This window comes from Pangasianodon hypophthalmus, chromosome 1, assembly GCF_027358585.1.
Source record: "Pangasianodon hypophthalmus isolate fPanHyp1 chromosome 1, fPanHyp1.pri, whole genome shotgun sequence".
In the NCBI taxonomy this organism is placed as follows: Eukaryota; Metazoa; Chordata; class Actinopteri; order Siluriformes; family Pangasiidae; genus Pangasianodon; species Pangasianodon hypophthalmus.
In genome coordinates, this window is record NC_069710.1 from 9882086 (window position 1) to 9899878 (window position 17793).

Sequence of the window (17793 nt, forward strand, 5' to 3'; positions counted from 1 at the left end):
GTTTCGTGGTTTGACCTAAGAGATGGCCAAGGCTCTGTTGGGGATGGAGTCTAAGTGAGGGAATCTATGAATAAATAAATAAGTAAACAGGTAAGAGCCTTACTTTTTTTTCGCCACATCCAAGGCTGGCAAATCAACCGCTACCACCCATTGTCTACATTGGTTCTTTCTCTAGGAACACCGCAAAGACCAGAACAATAGGGACGGCTAGAGTGAAGTACAAGACAGAACCCCAGACCCACAGCTAGTTCCAACATGGCTTAAACAGTCAGTGACTGAGTGAATGAATGAATGGGAACGAATGGCTATCTCTATAAGTGATTAGGAGCTAGTAATCTGGCTCAGGGCAAAGACCAGAACAATAGGAACAGCTAGAGTGAAGTAAGTGACAGAACTCCAGACCCACAGCCAATTCCAACATGGCTTAAACAGTCAGTGAGTCAGTGACTGAGTGAATGAAGGAATGAATGAATGGGAACGAATGGCTATCTCTATAAGTGATTGGGAACTAGTAATCTGGCTCAGGGTAAGGTACCTTGAGCACCCTGCCTCCACCCTGATATCTTTTATAGCTCCTGCCAATGAAAAAAGGCAAAGTACCCTATGGTACTTTAAAAAAAAAAAAAAAAAAAAAAAAAAAACAGATGTAAATTGTAATTGGTTCAGCACTGCTCAGTGGAAAAAGGAGGGGGCAAAATAGGTCTTAATGCAATCTGTAGCCCATATCTGACTCTAAACAAATCCTACATCTATAGCTGCTGCTCTGCCTTTTTGCAATAGCTATCAAAGCCATCAAGGTGTACGAGGTCGGCACAAGCCACCTCACCCTGGGCCAGCTTTCTAGCTTTCCAAAAGAGTTTCGGAGGCCTGGGCCTTCTTGGTTTGTAGCTCAGGTTTCTCTTTATTCACACGTAAATCTTTCACCTTTTACTAAAGATTTCTGTGGGGTGGAATGTTGATGAGTTCTACTTATTTATCTGGGCTGTCCTGTTGCAAAGCTGGCCGTTTCGTGGTTTGGCCTAAGAGATGGCCAAGGCTCTGTTGGGGATGGAGTCTAAGTGAGGGAATCTATGAATAAATAAATAAGTAAACAGGTAAGAGCCTTACTTTTTTTTCGCCACATCCAAGGCTGGCAAATCAACCGCTACCACCCATTGTCTACATTGGTTCTTTCTCTAGGAACACCGCAAAGACCAGAACAATAGGGACGGCTAGAGTGAAGTACAAGACAGAACCCCAGACCCACAGCTAGTTCCAACATGGCTTAAACAGTCAGTGACTGAGTGAATGAATGAATGGGAACGAATGGCTATCTCTATAAGTGATTAGGAGCTAGTAATCTGGCTCAGGGCAAAGACCAGAACAATAGGAACAGCTAGAGTGAAGTAAGTGACAGAACTCCAGACCCACAGCCAATTCCAACATGGCTTAAACAGTCAGTGAGTCAGTGACTGAGTGAATGAAGGAATGAATGAATGGGAACGAATGGCTATCTCTATAAGTGATTGGGAACTAGTAATCTGGCTCAGGGTAAGGTACCTTGAGCACCCTGCCTCCACCCTGATATCTTTTATAGCTCCTGCCAATGAAAAAAGGCAAAGTACCCTATGGTACTTTAAAAAAAAAAAAAAAAAAAAAAAAAAACAGATGTAAATTGTAATTGGTTCAGCACTGCTCAGTGGAAAAAGGAGGGGGCAAAATAGGTCTTAATGCAATCTGTAGCCCATATCTGACTCTAAACAAATCCTACATCTATAGCTGCTGCTCTGCCTTTTTGCAATAGCTATCAAAGCCATCAAGGTGTACGAGGTCGGCACAAGCCACCTCACCCTGGGCCAGCTTTCTAGCTTTCCAAAAGAGTTTCGGAGGCCTGGGCCTTCTTGGTTTGTAGCTCAGGTTTCTCTTTATTCACACGTAAATCTTTCACCTTTTACTAAAGATTTCTGTGGGGTGGAATGTTGATGAGTTCTACTTATTTATCTGGGCTGTCCTGTTGCAAAGCTGGCCGTTTCGTGGTTTGGCCTAAGAGATGGCCAAGGCTCTGTTGGGGATGGAGTCTAAGTGAGGGAATCTATGAATAAATAAATAAGTAAACAGGTAAGAGCCTTACTTTTTTTTCGCCACATCCAAGGCTGGCAAATCAACCGCTACCACCCATTGTCTACATTGGTTCTTTCTCTAGGAACACCGCAAAGACCAGAACAATAGGGACGGCTAGAGTGAAGTACAAGACAGAACCCCAGACCCACAGCTAGTTCCAACATGGCTTAAACAGTCAGTGACTGAGTGAATGAATGAATGGGAACGAATGGCTATCTCTATAAGTGATTAGGAGCTAGTAATCTGGCTCAGGGCAAAGACCAGAACAATAGGAACAGCTAGAGTGAAGTAAGTGACAGAACTCCAGACCCACAGCCAATTCCAACATGGCTTAAACAGTCAGTGAGTCAGTGACTGAGTGAATGAAGGAATGAATGAATGGGAACGAATGGCTATCTCTATAAGTGATTGGGAACTAGTAATCTGGCTCAGGGTAAGGTACCTTGAGCACCCTGCCTCCACCCTGATATCTTTTATAGCTCCTGCCAATGAAAAAAGGCAAAGTACCCTATGGTACTTTAAAAAAAAAAAAAAAAAAAAAAAAAAAACAGATGTAAATTGTAATTGGTTCAGCACTGCTCAGTGGAAAAAGGAGGGGGCAAAATAGGTCTTAATGCAATCTGTAGCCCATATCTGACTCTAAACAAATCCTACATCTATAGCTGCTGCTCTGCCTTTTTGCAATAGCTATCAAAGCCATCAAGGTGTACGAGGTCGGCACAAGCCACCTCACCCTGGGCCAGCTTTCTAGCTTTCCAAAAGAGTTTCGGAGGCCTGGGCCTTCTTGGTTTGTAGCTCAGGTTTCTCTTTATTCACACGTAAATCTTTCACCTTTTACTAAAGATTTCTGTGGGGTGGAATGTTGATGAGTTCTACTTATTTATCTGGGCTGTCCTGTTGCAAAGCTGGCCGTTTCGTGGTTTGGCCTAAGAGATGGCCAAGGCTCTGTTGGGGATGGAGTCTAAGTGAGGGAATCTATGAATAAATAAATAAGTAAACAGGTAAGAGCCTTACTTTTTTTTCGCCACATCCAAGGCTGGCAAATCAACCGCTACCACCCATTGTCTACATTGGTTCTTTCTCTAGGAACACCGCAAAGACCAGAACAATAGGGACGGCTAGAGTGAAGTACAAGACAGAACCCCAGACCCACAGCTAGTTCCAACATGGCTTAAACAGTCAGTGACTGAGTGAATGAATGAATGGGAACGAATGGCTATCTCTATAAGTGATTAGGAGCTAGTAATCTGGCTCAGGGCAAAGACCAGAACAATAGGAACAGCTAGAGTGAAGTAAGTGACAGAACTCCAGACCCACAGCCAATTCCAACATGGCTTAAACAGTCAGTGAGTCAGTGACTGAGTGAATGAAGGAATGAATGAATGGGAACGAATGGCTATCTCTATAAGTGATTGGGAACTAGTAATCTGGCTCAGGGTAAGGTACCTTGAGCACCCTGCCTCCACCCTGATATCTTTTATAGCTCCTGCCAATGAAAAAAGGCAAAGTACCCTATGGTACTTTAAAAAAAAAAAAAAAAAAAAAAAAAAACAGATGTAAATTGTAATTGGTTCAGCACTGCTCAGTGGAAAAAGGAGGGGGCAAAATAGGTCTTAATGCAATCTGTAGCCCATATCTGACTCTAAACAAATCCTACATCTATAGCTGCTGCTCTGCCTTTTTGCAATAGCTATCAAAGCCATCAAGGTGTACGAGGTCGGCACAAGCCACCTCACCCTGGGCCAGCTTTCTAGCTTTCCAAAAGAGTTTCGGAGGCCTGGGCCTTCTTGGTTTGTAGCTCAGGTTTCTCTTTATTCACACGTAAATCTTTCACCTTTTACTAAAGATTTCTGTGGGGTGGAATGTTGATGAGTTCTACTTATTTATCTGGGCTGTCCTGTTGTAAAGCTGGCCGTTTCGTGGTTTGGCCTAAGAGATGGCCAAGGCTCTGTTGGGGATAGAGTCTAAGTGAGGGAATCTATGAATAAATGAATAAGTAAACAGGTAAGAGCCTTACATTTTTTTCACCACATCCAAGGCTGGCAAATCAACCGCTACCACCCATTGTCTACATTGGTTCTTTCTCTAGGAACACCGCAAAGACCAGAACAATAGGGACGGCTAGAGTGAAGTACAAGACAGAACCCCAGACCCACAGCTAGTTCCAACATGGCTTAAACAGTCAGTGACTGAGTGAATGAATGAATGGGAACGAATGGATATCTCTATAAGTGATTAGGAGCTAGTAATCTGGCTCAGGGCAAAGACCAGAACAATAGGAACAGCTAGAGTGAAGTAAGTGACAGAACTCCAGACCGACAGCCAATTCCAACATGGCTTAAACAGTCAGTGAGTCAGTGACTGAGTGAATGAATGAATGAATGAATGGGAACGAATGGCTATCTCTATAAGTGATTGGGAACTAGTAATCTGGCTCAGGGTAAGGTACCTTGAGCACCCTGCCTCCACCCTGATATCTTTTATAGCTCCTGCCAATGAAAAAAGGCAAAGTACCCTATGGTACTTTAAAAAAAAAAAAAAAAAAAAAAAAAAACAGATGTAAATTGTAATTGGTTCAGCACTGCTCAGTGGAAAAAGGAGGGGGCAAAATAGGTCTTAATGCAATCTGTAGCCCATATCTGACTCTAAACAAATCCTACATCTATAGCTGCTGCTCTGCCTTTTTGCAATAGCTATCAAAGCCATCAAGGTGTACGAGGTCGGCACAAGCCACCTCACCCTGGGCCAGCTTTCTAGCTTTCCAAAAGAGTTTCGGAGGCCTGGGCCTTCTTGGTTTGTAGCTCAGGTTTCTCTTTATTCACACGTAAATCTTTCACCTTTTACTAAAGATTTCTGTGGGGTGGAATGTTGATGAGTTCTACTTATTTATCTGGGCTGTCCTGTTGCAAAGCTGGCCTAAGAGATGGCCAAGGCTCTGTTGGGGATGGAGTCTAAGTGAGGGAATCTATGAATAAATAAATAATTAAACAGGTAAGAGCCTTACTTTTTTTCCCCCACGTCCAAGGCTGGCAAATCAACCGCTACCACCCATTGTCTACATTGGTTCTTTCTCTAGGAACACCGCAAAGACCAGAACAATAGGGACGGCTAGAGTGAAGTACAAGACAGAACCCCAGACCCACAGCTAGTTCCAACATGGCTTAAACAGTCAGTGACTGAGTGAATGAATGAATGGGAACGAATGGCTATCTCTATAAATGATTGGGAGCTAGTAATCTGGCTCAGGGCAAAGACCAGAACAATAGGAACAGCTAGAGTGAAGTAAGTGACAGAACTCCAGACCCACAGCCAGTTCCAACATGGCTTAAACAGTCAGTGAGTCAGTGACTGAGCAAATGAATGAATGAATGGGAACGAATGGCTATCTCTATAAGTGATTGGGAACTAGTAATCTGGCTCAGGGTAAGGTACCTTGAGCACCCTGCCTCCACCCTGATATCTTTTATAGCTCCTGCCAAAGAAAAAAGGCAAAGCACCCTATGGTTCTTTCTCTAAGAACACCGCAAAGACCAGAACAATAGGAACAGCTAGAGTGAAGTAAGTGACAGAACTCCAGACCCACAGCCAATTCCAACATGGCTTAAACAGTCAGTGAGTCAGTGACTGAGTGAATGAAGGAATGAATGAATGGGAACGAATGGCTATCTCTATAAGTGATTGGGAACTAGTAATCTGGCTCAGGGTAAGGTACCTTGAGCACCCTGCCTCCACCCTGATATCTTTTATAGCTCCTGCCAATGAAAAAAGGCAAAGTACCCTATGGTACTTTAAAAAAAAAAAAAAAAAAAAAAAAAAACAGATGTAAATTGTAATTGGTTCAGCACTGCTCAGTGGAAAAAGGAGGGGGCAAAATAGGTCTTAATGCAATCTGTAGCCCATATCTGACTCTAAACAAATCCTACATCTATAGCTGCTGCTCTGCCTTTTTGCAATAGCTATCAAAGCCATCAAGGTGTACGAGGTCGGCACAAGCCACCTCACCCTGGGCCAGCTTTCTAGCTTTCCAAAAGAGTTTTGGAGGCCTGGGCCTTCTTGGTTTGTAGCTCAGGTTTCTCTTTATTCACACGTAAATCTTTCACCTTTTACTAAAGATTTCTGTGGGGTGGAATGTTGATGAGTTCTACTTATTTATCTGGGCTGTCCTGTTGCAAAGCTGGCCGTTTCGTGGTTTGACCTAAGAGATGGCCAAGGCTCTGTTGGGGATGGAGTCTAAGTGAGGGAATCTATGAATAAATAAATAAGTAAACAGGTAAGAGCCTTACTTTTTTTTCGCCACATCCAAGGCTGGCAAATCAACCGCTACCACCCATTGTCTACATTGGTTCTTTCTCTAGGAACACCGCAAAGACCAGAACAATAGGGACGGCTAGAGTGAAGTACAAGACAGAACCCCAGACCCACAGCTAGTTCCAACATGGCTTAAACAGTCAGTGACTGAGTGAATGAATGAATGGGAACGAATGGCTATCTCTATAAGTGATTAGGAGCTAGTAATCTGGCTCAGGGCAAAGACCAGAACAATAGGAACAGCTAGAGTGAAGTAAGTGACAGAACTCCAGACCCACAGCCAATTCCAACATGGCTTAAACAGTCAGTGAGTCAGTGACTGAGTGAATGAAGGAATGAATGAATGGGAACGAATGGCTATCTCTATAAGTGATTGGGAACTAGTAATCTGGCTCAGGGTAAGGTACCTTGAGCACCCTGCCTCCACCCTGATATCTTTTATAGCTCCTGCCAATGAAAAAAGGCAAAGTACCCTATGGTACTTTAAAAAAAAAAAAAAAAAAAAAAAAAAAACAGATGTAAATTGTAATTGGTTCAGCACTGCTCAGTGGAAAAAGGAGGGGGCAAAATAGGTCTTAATGCAATCTGTAGCCCATATCTGACTCTAAACAAATCCTACATCTATAGCTGCTGCTCTGCCTTTTTGCAATAGCTATCAAAGCCATCAAGGTGTACGAGGTCGGCACAAGCCACCTCACCCTGGGCCAGCTTTCTAGCTTTCCAAAAGAGTTTCGGAGGCCTGGGCCTTCTTGGTTTGTAGCTCAGGTTTCTCTTTATTCACACGTAAATCTTTCACCTTTTACTAAAGATTTCTGTGGGGTGGAATGTTGATGAGTTCTACTTATTTATCTGGGCTGTCCTGTTGCAAAGCTGGCCGTTTCGTGGTTTGGCCTAAGAGATGGCCAAGGCTCTGTTGGGGATGGAGTCTAAGTGAGGGAATCTATGAATAAATAAATAAGTAAACAGGTAAGAGCCTTACTTTTTTTTCGCCACATCCAAGGCTGGCAAATCAACCGCTACCACCCATTGTCTACATTGGTTCTTTCTCTAGGAACACCGCAAAGACCAGAACAATAGGGACGGCTAGAGTGAAGTACAAGACAGAACCCCAGACCCACAGCTAGTTCCAACATGGCTTAAACAGTCAGTGACTGAGTGAATGAATGAATGGGAACGAATGGCTATCTCTATAAGTGATTAGGAGCTAGTAATCTGGCTCAGGGCAAAGACCAGAACAATAGGAACAGCTAGAGTGAAGTAAGTGACAGAACTCCAGACCCACAGCCAATTCCAACATGGCTTAAACAGTCAGTGAGTCAGTGACTGAGTGAATGAAGGAATGAATGAATGGGAACGAATGGCTATCTCTATAAGTGATTGGGAACTAGTAATCTGGCTCAGGGTAAGGTACCTTGAGCACCCTGCCTCCACCCTGATATCTTTTATAGCTCCTGCCAATGAAAAAAGGCAAAGTACCCTATGGTACTTTAAAAAAAAAAAAAAAAAAAAAAAAAACAGATGTAAATTGTAATTGGTTCAGCACTGCTCAGTGGAAAAAGGAGGGGGCAAAATAGGTCTTAATGCAATCTGTAGCCCATATCTGACTCTAAACAAATCCTACATCTATAGCTGCTGCTCTGCCTTTTTGCAATAGCTATCAAAGCCATCAAGGTGTACGAGGTCGGCACAAGCCACCTCACCCTGGGCCAGCTTTCTAGCTTTCCAAAAGAGTTTCGGAGGCCTGGGCCTTCTTGGTTTGTAGCTCAGGTTTCTCTTTATTCACACGTAAATCTTTCACCTTTTACTAAAGATTTCTGTGGGGTGGAATGTTGATGAGTTCTACTTATTTATCTGGGCTGTCCTGTTGCAAAGCTGGCCGTTTCGTGGTTTGGCCTAAGAGATGGCCAAGGCTCTGTTGGGGATGGAGTCTAAGTGAGGGAATCTATGAATAAATAAATAAGTAAACAGGTAAGAGCCTTACTTTTTTTTCGCCACATCCAAGGCTGGCAAATCAACCGCTACCACCCATTGTCTACATTGGTTCTTTCTCTAGGAACACCGCAAAGACCAGAACAATAGGGACGGCTAGAGTGAAGTACAAGACAGAACCCCAGACCCACAGCTAGTTCCAACATGGCTTAAACAGTCAGTGACTGAGTGAATGAATGAATGGGAACGAATGGCTATCTCTATAAGTGATTAGGAGCTAGTAATCTGGCTCAGGGCAAAGACCAGAACAATAGGAACAGCTAGAGTGAAGTAAGTGACAGAACTCCAGACCCACAGCCAATTCCAACATGGCTTAAACAGTCAGTGAGTCAGTGACTGAGTGAATGAAGGAATGAATGAATGGGAACGAATGGCTATCTCTATAAGTGATTGGGAACTAGTAATCTGGCTCAGGGTAAGGTACCTTGAGCACCCTGCCTCCACCCTGATATCTTTTATAGCTCCTGCCAATGAAAAAAGGCAAAGTACCCTATGGTACTTTAAAAAAAAAAAAAAAAAAAAAAAAAAACAGATGTAAATTGTAATTGGTTCAGCACTGCTCAGTGGAAAAAGGAGGGGGCAAAATAGGTCTTAATGCAATCTGTAGCCCATATCTGACTCTAAACAAATCCTACATCTATAGCTGCTGCTCTGCCTTTTTGCAATAGCTATCAAAGCCATCAAGGTGTACGAGGTCGGCACAAGCCACCTCACCCTGGGCCAGCTTTCTAGCTTTCCAAAAGAGTTTTGGAGGCCTGGGCCTTCTTGGTTTGTAGCTCAGGTTTCTCTTTATTCACACGTAAATCTTTCACCTTTTACTAAAGATTTCTGTGGGGTGGAATGTTGATGAGTTCTACTTATTTATCTGGGCTGTCCTGTTGCAAAGCTGGCCGTTTCGTGGTTTGACCTAAGAGATGGCCAAGGCTCTGTTGGGGATGGAGTCTAAGTGAGGGAATCTATGAATAAATAAATAAGTAAACAGGTAAGAGCCTTACTTTTTTTTCGCCACATCCAAGGCTGGCAAATCAACCGCTACCACCCATTGTCTACATTGGTTCTTTCTCTAGGAACACCGCAAAGACCAGAACAATAGGGACGGCTAGAGTGAAGTACAAGACAGAACCCCAGACCCACAGCTAGTTCCAACATGGCTTAAACAGTCAGTGACTGAGTGAATGAATGAATGGGAACGAATGGCTATCTCTATAAGTGATTAGGAGCTAGTAATCTGGCTCAGGGCAAAGACCAGAACAATAGGAACAGCTAGAGTGAAGTAAGTGACAGAACTCCAGACCCACAGCCAATTCCAACATGGCTTAAACAGTCAGTGAGTCAGTGACTGAGTGAATGAAGGAATGAATGAATGGGAACGAATGGCTATCTCTATAAGTGATTGGGAACTAGTAATCTGGCTCAGGGTAAGGTACCTTGAGCACCCTGCCTCCACCCTGATATCTTTTATAGCTCCTGCCAATGAAAAAAGGCAAAGTACCCTATGGTACTTTAAAAAAAAAAAAAAAAAAAAAAAAAAAACAGATGTAAATTGTAATTGGTTCAGCACTGCTCAGTGGAAAAAGGAGGGGGCAAAATAGGTCTTAATGCAATCTGTAGCCCATATCTGACTCTAAACAAATCCTACATCTATAGCTGCTGCTCTGCCTTTTTGCAATAGCTATCAAAGCCATCAAGGTGTACGAGGTCGGCACAAGCCACCTCACCCTGGGCCAGCTTTCTAGCTTTCCAAAAGAGTTTCGGAGGCCTGGGCCTTCTTGGTTTGTAGCTCAGGTTTCTCTTTATTCACACGTAAATCTTTCACCTTTTACTAAAGATTTCTGTGGGGTGGAATGTTGATGAGTTCTACTTATTTATCTGGGCTGTCCTGTTGCAAAGCTGGCCGTTTCGTGGTTTGGCCTAAGAGATGGCCAAGGCTCTGTTGGGGATGGAGTCTAAGTGAGGGAATCTATGAATAAATAAATAAGTAAACAGGTAAGAGCCTTACTTTTTTTTCGCCACATCCAAGGCTGGCAAATCAACCGCTACCACCCATTGTCTACATTGGTTCTTTCTCTAGGAACACCGCAAAGACCAGAACAATAGGGACGGCTAGAGTGAAGTACAAGACAGAACCCCAGACCCACAGCTAGTTCCAACATGGCTTAAACAGTCAGTGACTGAGTGAATGAATGAATGGGAACGAATGGCTATCTCTATAAGTGATTAGGAGCTAGTAATCTGGCTCAGGGCAAAGACCAGAACAATAGGAACAGCTAGAGTGAAGTAAGTGACAGAACTCCAGACCCACAGCCAATTCCAACATGGCTTAAACAGTCAGTGAGTCAGTGACTGAGTGAATGAAGGAATGAATGAATGGGAACGAATGGCTATCTCTATAAGTGATTGGGAACTAGTAATCTGGCTCAGGGTAAGGTACCTTGAGCACCCTGCCTCCACCCTGATATCTTTTATAGCTCCTGCCAATGAAAAAAGGCAAAGTACCCTATGGTACTTTAAAAAAAAAAAAAAAAAAAAAAAAAAAACAGATGTAAATTGTAATTGGTTCAGCACTGCTCAGTGGAAAAAGGAGGGGGCAAAATAGGTCTTAATGCAATCTGTAGCCCATATCTGACTCTAAACAAATCCTACATCTATAGCTGCTGCTCTGCCTTTTTGCAATAGCTATCAAAGCCATCAAGGTGTACGAGGTCGGCACAAGCCACCTCACCCTGGGCCAGCTTTCTAGCTTTCCAAAAGAGTTTCGGAGGCCTGGGCCTTCTTGGTTTGTAGCTCAGGTTTCTCTTTATTCACACGTAAATCTTTCACCTTTTACTAAAGATTTCTGTGGGGTGGAATGTTGATGAGTTCTACTTATTTATCTGGGCTGTCCTGTTGCAAAGCTGGCCGTTTCGTGGTTTGGCCTAAGAGATGGCCAAGGCTCTGTTGGGGATGGAGTCTAAGTGAGGGAATCTATGAATAAATAAATAAGTAAACAGGTAAGAGCCTTACTTTTTTTTCGCCACATCCAAGGCTGGCAAATCAACCGCTACCACCCATTGTCTACATTGGTTCTTTCTCTAGGAACACCGCAAAGACCAGAACAATAGGGACGGCTAGAGTGAAGTACAAGACAGAACCCCAGACCCACAGCTAGTTCCAACATGGCTTAAACAGTCAGTGACTGAGTGAATGAATGAATGGGAACGAATGGCTATCTCTATAAGTGATTAGGAGCTAGTAATCTGGCTCAGGGCAAAGACCAGAACAATAGGAACAGCTAGAGTGAAGTAAGTGACAGAACTCCAGACCCACAGCCAATTCCAACATGGCTTAAACAGTCAGTGAGTCAGTGACTGAGTGAATGAAGGAATGAATGAATGGGAACGAATGGCTATCTCTATAAGTGATTGGGAACTAGTAATCTGGCTCAGGGTAAGGTACCTTGAGCACCCTGCCTCCACCCTGATATCTTTTATAGCTCCTGCCAATGAAAAAAGGCAAAGTACCCTATGGTACTTTAAAAAAAAAAAAAAAAAAAAAAAAAAACAGATGTAAATTGTAATTGGTTCAGCACTGCTCAGTGGAAAAAGGAGGGGGCAAAATAGGTCTTAATGCAATCTGTAGCCCATATCTGACTCTAAACAAATCCTACATCTATAGCTGCTGCTCTGCCTTTTTGCAATAGCTATCAAAGCCATCAAGGTGTACGAGGTCGGCACAAGCCACCTCACCCTGGGCCAGCTTTCTAGCTTTCCAAAAGAGTTTCGGAGGCCTGGGCCTTCTTGGTTTGTAGCTCAGGTTTCTCTTTATTCACACGTAAATCTTTCACCTTTTACTAAAGATTTCTGTGGGGTGGAATGTTGATGAGTTCTACTTATTTATCTGGGCTGTCCTGTTGCAAAGCTGGCCGTTTCGTGGTTTGGCCTAAGAGATGGCCAAGGCTCTGTTGGGGATGGAGTCTAAGTGAGGGAATCTATGAATAAATAAATAAGTAAACAGGTAAGAGCCTTACTTTTTTTTCGCCACATCCAAGGCTGGCAAATCAACCGCTACCACCCATTGTCTACATTGGTTCTTTCTCTAGGAACACCGCAAAGACCAGAACAATAGGGACGGCTAGAGTGAAGTACAAGACAGAACCCCAGACCCACAGCTAGTTCCAACATGGCTTAAACAGTCAGTGACTGAGTGAATGAATGAATGGGAACGAATGGCTATCTCTATAAGTGATTAGGAGCTAGTAATCTGGCTCAGGGCAAAGACCAGAACAATAGGAACAGCTAGAGTGAAGTAAGTGACAGAACTCCAGACCCACAGCCAATTCCAACATGGCTTAAACAGTCAGTGAGTCAGTGACTGAGTGAATGAAGGAATGAATGAATGGGAACGAATGGCTATCTCTATAAGTGATTGGGAACTAGTAATCTGGCTCAGGGTAAGGTACCTTGAGCACCCTGCCTCCACCCTGATATCTTTTATAGCTCCTGCCAATGAAAAAAGGCAAAGTACCCTATGGTACTTTAAAAAAAAAAAAAAAAAAAAAAAAAAACAGATGTAAATTGTAATTGGTTCAGCACTGCTCAGTGGAAAAAGGAGGGGGCAAAATAGGTCTTAATGCAATCTGTAGCCCATATCTGACTCTAAACAAATCCTACATCTATAGCTGCTGCTCTGCCTTTTTGCAATAGCTATCAAAGCCATCAAGGTGTACGAGGTCGGCACAAGCCACCTCACCCTGGGCCAGCTTTCTAGCTTTCCAAAAGAGTTTCGGAGGCCTGGGCCTTCTTGGTTTGTAGCTCAGGTTTCTCTTTATTCACACGTAAATCTTTCACCTTTTACTAAAGATTTCTGTGGGGTGGAATGTTGATGAGTTCTACTTATTTATCTGGGCTGTCCTGTTGTAAAGCTGGCCGTTTCGTGGTTTGGCCTAAGAGATGGCCAAGGCTCTGTTGGGGATAGAGTCTAAGTGAGGGAATCTATGAATAAATGAATAAGTAAACAGGTAAGAGCCTTACATTTTTTTCACCACATCCAAGGCTGGCAAATCAACCGCTACCACCCATTGTCTACATTGGTTCTTTCTCTAGGAACACCGCAAAGACCAGAACAATAGGGACGGCTAGAGTGAAGTACAAGACAGAACCCCAGACCCACAGCTAGTTCCAACATGGCTTAAACAGTCAGTGACTGAGTGAATGAATGAATGGGAACGAATGGATATCTCTATAAGTGATTAGGAGCTAGTAATCTGGCTCAGGGCAAAGACCAGAACAATAGGAACAGCTAGAGTGAAGTAAGTGACAGAACTCCAGACCGACAGCCAATTCCAACATGGCTTAAACAGTCAGTGAGTCAGTGACTGAGTGAATGAATGAATGAATGAATGGGAACGAATGGCTATCTCTATAAGTGATTGGGAACTAGTAATCTGGCTCAGGGTAAGGTACCTTGAGCACCCTGCCTCCACCCTGATATCTTTTATAGCTCCTGCCAATGAAAAAAGGCAAAGTACCCTATGGTACTTTAAAAAAAAAAAAAAAAAAAAAAAAAAACAGATGTAAATTGTAATTGGTTCAGCACTGCTCAGTGGAAAAAGGAGGGGGCAAAATAGGTCTTAATGCAATCTGTAGCCCATATCTGACTCTAAACAAATCCTACATCTATAGCTGCTGCTCTGCCTTTTTGCAATAGCTATCAAAGCCATCAAGGTGTACGAGGTCGGCACAAGCCACCTCACCCTGGGCCAGCTTTCTAGCTTTCCAAAAGAGTTTCGGAGGCCTGGGCCTTCTTGGTTTGTAGCTCAGGTTTCTCTTTATTCACACGTAAATCTTTCACCTTTTACTAAAGATTTCTGTGGGGTGGAATGTTGATGAGTTCTACTTATTTATCTGGGCTGTCCTGTTGCAAAGCTGGCCTAAGAGATGGCCAAGGCTCTGTTGGGGATGGAGTCTAAGTGAGGGAATCTATGAATAAATAAATAATTAAACAGGTAAGAGCCTTACTTTTTTTCCCCCACGTCCAAGGCTGGCAAATCAACCGCTACCACCCATTGTCTACATTGGTTCTTTCTCTAGGAACACCGCAAAGACCAGAACAATAGGGACGGCTAGAGTGAAGTACAAGACAGAACCCCAGACCCACAGCTAGTTCCAACATGGCTTAAACAGTCAGTGACTGAGTGAATGAATGAATGGGAACGAATGGCTATCTCTATAAATGATTGGGAGCTAGTAATCTGGCTCAGGGCAAAGACCAGAACAATAGGAACAGCTAGAGTGAAGTAAGTGACAGAACTCCAGACCCACAGCCAGTTCCAACATGGCTTAAACAGTCAGTGAGTCAGTGACTGAGCAAATGAATGAATGAATGGGAACGAATGGCTATCTCTATAAGTGATTGGGAACTAGTAATCTGGCTCAGGGTAAGGTACCTTGAGCACCCTGCCTCCACCCTGATATCTTTTATAGCTCCTGCCAAAGAAAAAAGGCAAAGCACCCTATGGTTCTTTCTCTAAGAACACCGCAAAGACCAGAACAATAGGAACAGCTAGAGTGAAGTAAGTGACAGAACTCCAGACCCACAGCCAATTCCAACATGGCTTAAACAGTCAGTGAGTCAGTGACTGAGTGAATGAAGGAATGAATGAATGGGAACGAATGGCTATCTCTATAAGTGATTGGGAACTAGTAATCTGGCTCAGGGTAAGGTACCTTGAGCACCCTGCCTCCACCCTGATATCTTTTATAGCTCCTGCCAATGAAAAAAGGCAAAGTACCCTATGGTACTTTAAAAAAAAAAAAAAAAAAAAAAAAAAAACAGATGTAAATTGTAATTGGTTCAGCACTGCTCAGTGGAAAAAGGAGGGGGCAAAATAGGTCTTAATGCAATCTGTAGCCCATATCTGACTCTAAACAAATCCTACATCTATAGCTGCTGCTCTGCCTTTTTGCAATAGCTATCAAAGCCATCAAGGTGTACGAGGTCGGCACAAGCCACCTCACCCTGGGCCAGCTTTCTAGCTTTCCAAAAGAGTTTCGGAGGCCTGGGCCTTCTTGGTTTGTAGCTCAGGTTTCTCTTTATTCACACGTAAATCTTTCACCTTTTACTAAAGATTTCTGTGGGGTGGAATGTTGATGAGTTCTACTTATTTATCTGGGCTGTCCTGTTGCAAAGCTGGCCGTTTCGTGGTTTGGCCTAAGAGATGGCCAAGGCTCTGTTGGGGATGGAGTCTAAGTGAGGGAATCTATGAATAAATAAATAAGTAAACAGGTAAGAGCCTTACTTTTTTTTCGCCACATCCAAGGCTGGCAAATCAACCGCTACCACCCATTGTCTACATTGGTTCTTTCTCTAGGAACACCGCAAAGACCAGAACAATAGGGACGGCTAGAGTGAAGTACAAGACAGAACCCCAGACCCACAGCTAGTTCCAACATGGCTTAAACAGTCAGTGACTGAGTGAATGAATGAATGGGAACGAATGGCTATCTCTATAAGTGATTAGGAGCTAGTAATCTGGCTCAGGGCAAAGACCAGAACAATAGGAACAGCTAGAGTGAAGTAAGTGACAGAACTCCAGACCCACAGCCAATTCCAACATGGCTTAAACAGTCAGTGAGTCAGTGACTGAGTGAATGAAGGAATGAATGAATGGGAACGAATGGCTATCTCTATAAGTGATTGGGAACTAGTAATCTGGCTCAGGGTAAGGTACCTTGAGCACCCTGCCTCCACCCTGATATCTTTTATAGCTCCTGCCAATGAAAAAAGGCAAAGTACCCTATGGTACTTTAAAAAAAAAAAAAAAAAAAAAAAAAAACAGATGTAAATTGTAATTGGTTCAGCACTGCTCAGTGGAAAAAGGAGGGGGCAAAATAGGTCTTAATGCAATCTGTAGCCCATATCTGACTCTAAACAAATCCTACATCTATAGCTGCTGCTCTGCCTTTTTGCAATAGCTATCAAAGCCATCAAGGTGTACGAGGTCGGCACAAGCCACCTCACCCTGGGCCAGCTTTCTAGCTTTCCAAAAGAGTTTCGGAGGCCTGGGCCTTCTTGGTTTGTAGCTCAGGTTTCTCTTTATTCACACGTAAATCTTTCACCTTTTACTAAAGATTTCTGTGGGGTGGAATGTTGATGAGTTCTACTTATTTATCTGGGCTGTCCTGTTGTAAAGCTGGCCGTTTCGTGGTTTGGCCTAAGAGATGGCCAAGGCTCTGTTGGGGATAGAGTCTAAGTGAGGGAATCTATGAATAAATGAATAAGTAAACAGGTAAGAGCCTTACATTTTTTTCACCACATCCAAGGCTGGCAAATCAACCGCTACCACCCATTGTCTACATTGGTTCTTTCTCTAGGAACACCGCAAAGACCAGAACAATAGGGACGGCTAGAGTGAAGTACAAGACAGAACCCCAGACCCACAGCTAGTTCCAACATGGCTTAAACAGTCAGTGACTGAGTGAATGAATGAATGGGAACGAATGGATATCTCTATAAGTGATTAGGAGCTAGTAATCTGGCTCAGGGCAAAGACCAGAACAATAGGAACAGCTAGAGTGAAGTAAGTGACAGAACTCCAGACCGACAGCCAATTCCAACATGGCTTAAACAGTCAGTGAGTCAGTGACTGAGTGAATGAATGAATGAATGAATGGGAACGAATGGCTATCTCTATAAGTGATTGGGAACTAGTAATCTGGCTCAGGGTAAGGTACCTTGAGCACCCTGCCTCCACCCTGATATCTTTTATAGCTCCTGCCAATGAAAAAAGGCAAAGTACCCTATGGTACTTTAAAAAAAAAAAAAAAAAAAAAAAAAAACAGATGTAAATTGTAATTGGTTCAGCACTGCTCAGTGGAAAAAGGAGGGGGCAAAATAGGTCTTAATGCAATCTGTAGCCCATATCTGACTCTAAACAAATCCTACATCTATAGCTGCTGCTCTGCCTTTTTGCAATAGCTATCAAAGCCATCAAGGTGTACGAGGTCGGCACAAGCCACCTCACCCTGGGCCAGCTTTCTAGCTTTCCAAAAGAGTTTCGGAGGCCTGGGCCTTCTTGGTTTGTAGCTCAGGTTTCTCTTTATTCACACGTAAATCTTTCACCTTTTACTAAAGATTTCTGTGGGGTGGAATGTTGATGAGTTCTACTTATTTATCTGGGCTGTCCTGTTGCAAAGCTGGCCTAAGAGATGGCCAAGGCTCTGTTGGGGATGGAGTCTAAGTGAGGGAATCTATGAATAAATAAATAATTAAACAGGTAAGAGCCTTACTTTTTTTCCCCCACGTCCAAGGCTGGCAAATCAACCGCTACCACCCATTGTCTACATTGGTTCTTTCTCTAGGAACACCACAAAGACCAGAACAATAGGGACGGCTAGAGTGAAGTACAAGACAGAACCC

General features: G+C 43.3%; 17 non-coding genes across 17 annotated transcripts; all 17 read left to right on the plus strand.

Moving 5' to 3' along the window:
* The first annotated feature begins 885 nt into the window (after positions 1–885).
* Positions 886–999, plus strand: LOC128320639 (U5 spliceosomal RNA). The gene has a single exon (XR_008304206.1). It is a non-coding gene; the product is annotated as a U5 spliceosomal RNA (small nuclear RNA).
* Positions 1000–1888: 889 nt separating this feature from the next.
* On the plus strand, positions 1889–2002 carry LOC128320641 (U5 spliceosomal RNA). The gene has a single exon (XR_008304208.1). It is a non-coding gene; the product is annotated as a U5 spliceosomal RNA (small nuclear RNA).
* An 890-nt stretch (positions 2003–2892) lies between these two features.
* Positions 2893–3006, plus strand: LOC128320642 (U5 spliceosomal RNA). The gene has a single exon (XR_008304209.1). It is a non-coding gene; the product is annotated as a U5 spliceosomal RNA (small nuclear RNA).
* Positions 3007–3895: 889 nt separating this feature from the next.
* LOC128320632 (U5 spliceosomal RNA) lies at positions 3896–4009 on the plus strand. Its single transcript, XR_008304199.1, has one exon. It is a non-coding gene; the product is annotated as a U5 spliceosomal RNA (small nuclear RNA).
* Positions 4010–4898: 889 nt separating this feature from the next.
* On the plus strand, positions 4899–5012 carry LOC128320644 (U5 spliceosomal RNA). Its single transcript, XR_008304211.1, has one exon. It is a non-coding gene; the product is annotated as a U5 spliceosomal RNA (small nuclear RNA).
* A 1149-nt stretch (positions 5013–6161) lies between these two features.
* LOC128320645 (U5 spliceosomal RNA) lies at positions 6162–6275 on the plus strand. Its single transcript, XR_008304212.1, has one exon. It is a non-coding gene; the product is annotated as a U5 spliceosomal RNA (small nuclear RNA).
* An 890-nt stretch (positions 6276–7165) lies between these two features.
* Positions 7166–7279, plus strand: LOC128320646 (U5 spliceosomal RNA). The gene has a single exon (XR_008304213.1). It is a non-coding gene; the product is annotated as a U5 spliceosomal RNA (small nuclear RNA).
* Positions 7280–8167: 888 nt separating this feature from the next.
* Positions 8168–8281, plus strand: LOC128320647 (U5 spliceosomal RNA). Its single transcript, XR_008304214.1, has one exon. It is a non-coding gene; the product is annotated as a U5 spliceosomal RNA (small nuclear RNA).
* Positions 8282–9170: 889 nt separating this feature from the next.
* On the plus strand, positions 9171–9284 carry LOC128320648 (U5 spliceosomal RNA). The gene has a single exon (XR_008304215.1). It is a non-coding gene; the product is annotated as a U5 spliceosomal RNA (small nuclear RNA).
* Positions 9285–10174: 890 nt separating this feature from the next.
* Positions 10175–10288, plus strand: LOC128320649 (U5 spliceosomal RNA). Its single transcript, XR_008304216.1, has one exon. It is a non-coding gene; the product is annotated as a U5 spliceosomal RNA (small nuclear RNA).
* An 890-nt stretch (positions 10289–11178) lies between these two features.
* On the plus strand, positions 11179–11292 carry LOC128320650 (U5 spliceosomal RNA). Its single transcript, XR_008304217.1, has one exon. It is a non-coding gene; the product is annotated as a U5 spliceosomal RNA (small nuclear RNA).
* An 889-nt stretch (positions 11293–12181) lies between these two features.
* LOC128320651 (U5 spliceosomal RNA) lies at positions 12182–12295 on the plus strand. The gene has a single exon (XR_008304218.1). It is a non-coding gene; the product is annotated as a U5 spliceosomal RNA (small nuclear RNA).
* Positions 12296–13184: 889 nt separating this feature from the next.
* Positions 13185–13298, plus strand: LOC128320633 (U5 spliceosomal RNA). Its single transcript, XR_008304200.1, has one exon. It is a non-coding gene; the product is annotated as a U5 spliceosomal RNA (small nuclear RNA).
* An 889-nt stretch (positions 13299–14187) lies between these two features.
* On the plus strand, positions 14188–14301 carry LOC128320653 (U5 spliceosomal RNA). The gene has a single exon (XR_008304221.1). It is a non-coding gene; the product is annotated as a U5 spliceosomal RNA (small nuclear RNA).
* Positions 14302–15451: 1150 nt separating this feature from the next.
* Positions 15452–15565, plus strand: LOC128320654 (U5 spliceosomal RNA). The gene has a single exon (XR_008304223.1). It is a non-coding gene; the product is annotated as a U5 spliceosomal RNA (small nuclear RNA).
* An 889-nt stretch (positions 15566–16454) lies between these two features.
* On the plus strand, positions 16455–16568 carry LOC128320634 (U5 spliceosomal RNA). The gene has a single exon (XR_008304201.1). It is a non-coding gene; the product is annotated as a U5 spliceosomal RNA (small nuclear RNA).
* Positions 16569–17457: 889 nt separating this feature from the next.
* On the plus strand, positions 17458–17571 carry LOC128320655 (U5 spliceosomal RNA). The gene has a single exon (XR_008304224.1). It is a non-coding gene; the product is annotated as a U5 spliceosomal RNA (small nuclear RNA).
* Positions 17572–17793: the final 222 nt, after the last annotated feature.